This window comes from Pinus tabuliformis, chromosome 2_2 (assembly GCF_031772625.1).
Source record: "Pinus tabuliformis cultivar Carrire ecotype Pingquan chromosome 2_2, CPIR1, whole genome shotgun sequence".
Classification (NCBI taxonomy): Eukaryota; Viridiplantae; Streptophyta; class Pinopsida; order Pinales; family Pinaceae; genus Pinus; species Pinus tabuliformis.
In genome coordinates, this window is record NC_142300.1 from 1,157,036,075 (window position 1) to 1,157,042,127 (window position 6,053).

Below are 6,053 nucleotides of genomic sequence, written 5' to 3' on the forward strand. Positions count from 1 at the left end.
TTGATCTCCCTAATGTAGGGAACCCCACATGAACATGGTATCGAGTAGACACCTTTCATGTGTTTGGGTTCAATAGGGTCTTTAACGAATCTAAGAGAATTCCTACTTGTATTAAGGGGCTTGAAAGTAGAGGAGATATAATTCTTCTTCAGAATATGGGCAATCTTGTCAGTAATCCCCTGGATAAATGGGAGATGCACCTTAAAGATTGGATCATTACTAGGAGGCTTAATCCTCGATTCTTTATGGGCTCTTTGGAAAGCCTTGAGGCGTTGAGACCTGTTATAGCCATTATTTTCAAAAACTCTTAGGAGATGAGATTTTTCTTCTTATAGGTGTATCTCATCCGAAATTCTTAAGGCACGGGTGGCTAGAGTAATAAGAACCCCAAATTTTTGCGCTGGGAAATGATGAGAACTGGAATGAAGATATTGATCTGTGTGCATTTTCTTGCGAAAGACTCGGTGAGAAACAAAACCATCATTCATTCTAGATAGAAGGATGTCTAAGAAAGGAAGACACCCATTCACTTCAACCTCCATTGTGAATTTGATGGAGTCTGATTGAGAATTAAGATGGTTAAGAAACACATCCAATTTTTCACGACCGTGAGGCCAAATGACACATGTATCATCAACAAACCTCTTCCATTTTTTAGGGCGAAATGGAGCTGAAGCTAAGGCCTTAGCCTCAAAATCCTCCATGAATAAGTTAGCAACGATAGGGGAAAGAGGAGAACCCATCGCCACCCCACAGGTTTGTTTAAAGAACTCACCTTGAAAATTGAAGAAGGTAGAGTTGAGGCAAAGACCAACTAATTTGGCAGTGTCATTGTCAGTGATCTTATTTATGACATCAATGGCCTCTTGAATAGGAATACATGTATAAAGGGAGACAACATCAAAACTCACCAACAAATCACCAGGTTCCAGTCTAATATCCTTCAATTCATTAACAAAGGAAGCAGAGTCCTTAACAAAAGAATCAGTGCAACCAACAAGAGGTTTGAGTCTTTGAGTTAAGAATTTAGCGAGACGATATGTAGGTCCACCTATTGTGTTAACAATAGGTCTCAGAGGGACTCCAACCTTATGAATCTTGGGAAGGCCATAAATCCTAGGGGTAAGGGGATTGCTTTCAATAAGCTTCTTACAAAGAGGTTTAAGGGAATTAATGGAATTAATGGCGGTTAATATTTCTTTGTTAACTTTTTTAATAGGATTCTTATTAAGCTAGTCTTTTGATTAGAATTTAAAAATAAAATACATTAATTTATTAATTAAATAACTAATTGCCTAATGGCTAGTTTTTAACGACTAATTCTGGACTCTGATGCATCCTTGATATTTGTTCATTAGGATCTATAGATTTTTTCACCTTTGTCCTGAGGATGAACCACATTAGCTGGTTCGAAACATTGACCAAATAATACTGATGTGATTAATCCGAAAGACATGCTTACTAAATAAATTATTATTGCCTAGTAGCATGTTCTACATGGTCAAAATAAATTTTGTAAGTCATATTTCACATAACATTTAAAAGAGGAAATTTATATTCGTATTTTATGAAGGCTCCACAATTTATGAATGCTTCACAAGTTATGAAGGCTCAAAATTTAAAAAGGCTCCACAAGTTTTGAAGGATCATCTTGATGAATATAAAAACAAAGAGGTTATTCACTCTCCTTGGTATGCAATTCACCTCTCAACCATATTCATTTGACTCTGAAGGAGCAATATCTTCTCTCTATTCTCGCTGAAGCCTACATCATATTATCTATCTGAGCACCTATCCAAAGTTTGACATATAGTTCAGAGTTCAATGAAGGTCCTATTCAAATTCTATAGCATATATATGTATTCTGCAACAAATATCTGAGACCATCAGTGATTAGACAAGTTAATGGTATGTTTATCTCATATATGAATTTTGTAGCAATAGATCCGAGTTCCTTGTTGGAAGATCAATGATTTATGGTGATAGACCTAAACTTTGTGACCGAGATTGAGTTCCTTATTAGCAGATCCAAACTTTGTGGGTCAGATCTAAATTCTATTTCATAGATCAAAGTTCTTTTGTAGCAGATCTTAGCTCTATGGCATAGGATTCGAGTTTTGTGACACTATTCTATGTTTTGTGTTGGCATATCCTAGCTCTGTTGTAGTAGATCTGAATTTGGTAACATAGATCCAAGCACTATGAAAAATTTGAGCTCTTTGAGGACAGATCTGAACTCTGTCGTGGTAGATGTGATCTTTGTGGTATCTGATTTGAGTTATGTGACATTGATTCTAGTATACTGGTGACATATATGAATTGTTTCTCTTTTAGATCTATTACTGGTTGGATATTAAGGAAGGGTATGTTCTAGTCTTATTCAACCTTCCCTTTATGAATTTTGTTGGATTTCGAACATTCAGACTTCACACTTGTGGTTGCCTTCCTGGATCAGTATAGCTTTTGTACTAATGTATTTTGAAGGAACTCTCTAAGATAGGAATTGGTTGGGTTTTCCCCTAGTGAGGGTTTTCCATGGTCCTCAACCTAATTCGTGTTTTTTTATTGTGCTTCATGATCTTTGCTTTCTCATTACTATTGTTGAAGTATAGTTGTTGGATAATTATTTGCAGTTCAAAAAAAAAAAAACCTGTATATGAATTTCTAACATGGTATCAGAGCAGGAGTAAGGGAAGAAAGTTGTCGATCACTCTTTATAAGAAATCTTTGAAAGAAACTCTTGAAGGAAGAAGCCCTCATTCATCGTCATCTCTTATCAATGAGGAAGGCCAATGAAGCAATGGCTCCTTCTTGCAAAGAAGGAAACAAGCTCAATGGAGAAGCAAACTTCAAGACCTAGAAAAAGAGGATTGATCTGGGTTTAGAAGAACATGATGTTCTGCAATTGTCTGAGAAAAGGTTACTCAACCTGAAGATGATGTTGAAAAGGCCAAACATTGAAAGCTAGAAGTCAAAGCTCAAAGAATTATCTTTGAGTCACTCAAGGATCACTTGATCCCTTATGTGTCTGAATATAAAACTTCCAAGGAAGTATATGACAAGCTAGTAAACCTATATTCATCTAATACCATTGGTCAAATGATCTCCCTTAGGAATCAAATTCATGATCTAAGGCTAGCAAAGGGAGAACCAATGGCTTCCTTCTTTATGAAGATATCACATATAAGGGATGAGCTTCAAAGCATGGGAGAAATGATTTTTGAATCTAAACTAGTAACTACTGCAATAAATGGTCTACCCAAGCATTGGGACTCTTTTGCAGGTGGAATCTGTTCTAGAAAAGAGAGACCTACATTTGATGACCTTTGGGCTGCATGCATGGAAGAAGAAGCTAGACTTAAAGCCAAGGGAGACATTCAAGAAGTTGATTCACAAGCTTTTGTTGCAAGATCCAAGAAGTTCAATAGGAAGAAAAGTTTTGGTTTTCGAAAGAATAATTCAAATAACAGGCCTGCTTTTCAAGGGAACAAAGACATGTCTAAAGTTCAATGTTATGGTTGTCATCAATATGGTCATTACAAGAAAAATTGTCCTAACAGATCAAATGACAAAAAGAAATGGAAAATATCAAGCTTCAACAACTGAAGAAGTGGAACCCTCCAAGAAAGTTAAGGGTGAAGAAGATACAAAATTCTTCTACTTCTCTGCTCTCTCTAGTTCTTTTGATGATGACATAATGTGGGTTATTGACAGTGGTGCCTCAAGGCACATGACAGGGGATCATGCTAATCTAACAAATTTGACAAGAACAAAGACATCACACAAAGTGGAGCTTGGAGATGACAATTTCTATCTTGTGGAAGGTGTTGGAGCCTCTACCATCAAGTTGGAATCTAGTGGAAATGTTCATCTCAACAATATCCTCTATGTACCAGGTTTGAAAAAGAATTTGGTTTCCATTTCTTGTTTTGAAGATAAAGGTGATAAAGTAGCATTTATTGATGGAAAATTTGTAGTATGGTCCAAAGGATCTAGCATAGAGAATGCTAGGACCATTGGAATTCGAGAAGGAAGACTTTATAGGCTATTAAGCCAACCTCTTCAAGCTCTTGTTCATCAAGACATCATCCCGTGTGAATTATAGCACAAAAGGTATCGCTATCTCAACTACAAGGCTTTACCTTCATTAAGAAATATGGTAACTAGTATGCCCAAACTTCAAGTTGATCATGAAAGTGTTTGCAAAGGTTGTGCTTTAGAAAAAATGTGAAGAAATCTTTTCCTAGTAGTGAGAATAGGGCCAAAGAAATTCTAGATCTTATTCACTCTGATGTTTGTGGTCCCATGTCTGTAAAGTCTCTTGGTGGTGCATCATACTATGTATCCTTTATTGATGATTACTCACGCAAGACTTGGGTTTATCTTATGAAAACAAAGGATGAAGTGTTTGCTAGGTTCCAGGAATTCAAGGCTCAAGTTGAAAATCTCTCAGGAAAGAAGATCAAGATCTTAAGGTCTGACAATGGAAGATAATTCACTTCTAAGGAGATGATTTCCTTTTGTAAAGAAGTAGGAATTAAGAGGGCACTGATAGTTCCCCATAATCCTTAGTAAAATGAAGTGGCTGAAAGGAAAAACATATCGATTGAAGAATCCTCTAGGGCCATGCTTCGTGATTAAGATATTTCCTTGTTCTTATGGGACAAAGCAATCATGACTACAATTTACATTCAAAATAGAAGTCCTCATCGAGTGCTGGATCATATGAATCTAGAAGAAGCCTTTTTTGGTCAAAAGCCTTCAATGGAACATTTAAGAATCTTTGGCTATCTTGTTTACATCCATATCCCTAAGGACAACAGGAAGAAGTTGGACCCCTCAGGGAAGAAGGGAATCCTAGTTGACTATTGTGAAACTTCAAAGGCATATTAAATCTATATCAACGAGCAAAGAAAGATCAAACTGAGTCAAGATCTCACTTTTGATGAAAGTATTGCATTCATAAGGTCCACTGAAATTCCCATGGATACAAATGAAGAGGAAGAACCTGTGGCTCCCCAAGAAGAACTCTTGGAATCACCTGATGAACCCTTGGAAGCACTTGATGGACCTACTAAACCTATGGATCCTATTCGTGTTACAGAAATTAGAAAGAGACTAGCTTGGGTAAAGACTACATTGAAGGGAGTCGAAGGACATCCAACTCCTAAAGGCACATTTAGAGAGACTAAGAGGCCTAAAAGACACTATGGGTATGTTGCATTCATGACCAAGCTTATCAATTTTGAACCTCCTACTTATGGGGAAGCATGTAACTACTAGGTTTGGAAGAATGTTATGTTAGAAGAATATAAATCAATCATGAAAAATGATGTATGGAAAATATTTTAAGACCAAAGAAGAAGTTTTTGGTTACTTCAAAATGGATCTATGTTAGGGTCCCACCCTAACCCCCTTATTTATGTCATGGGATCACGTCATAGTCAAGAGTCAATAAAGCCCATATTAATATTTGTAAGTGGTTAACCCGCAATTAATGACGGGACCACAGTTAGTTGCAAATGGGCCGTAGTATTAGATAGATGGTATTAATAAAACCCACGGTATTGGCCCGTGGTATTGCATGTATGAGTCATATATAAAGGATAGAGACTCCCTGCGAGGAGCATCATGTCTTATTTTGTAATCGAGCTCTGCTCTATTGGAGGTTGCTCCCTCGAAGAGGCATGTGAACATTGCTCTTTGAATAATAAAATCATTGCTATTCTGTGTTCTGGGTATCTTTTCTTCGCATATTCTGTATCTGGGTATTATTTTGCAGGTTAAGAGCATAACAAGTGGTATCAGAGCACTTTCCAGGGCTCGGTGGGATATCCAATTTTTAGCAAAATTTTTTTGGCTAGAGACGTGTTCCGGTGTCTTTAAACCACGGGATCTGTCGTTGAGCGCATAAACCTGCGGATTTGGGGAGGCATGCACGCAGGAAATACAAGAGGTGGTCACGTCTGTTGGACTCCCTTGTAACCCCTGTGGGTACCCCTTCGAGTAGTAGCGCATTAGACAGAACCGCGCACAGACTGTCTTCCACGTAC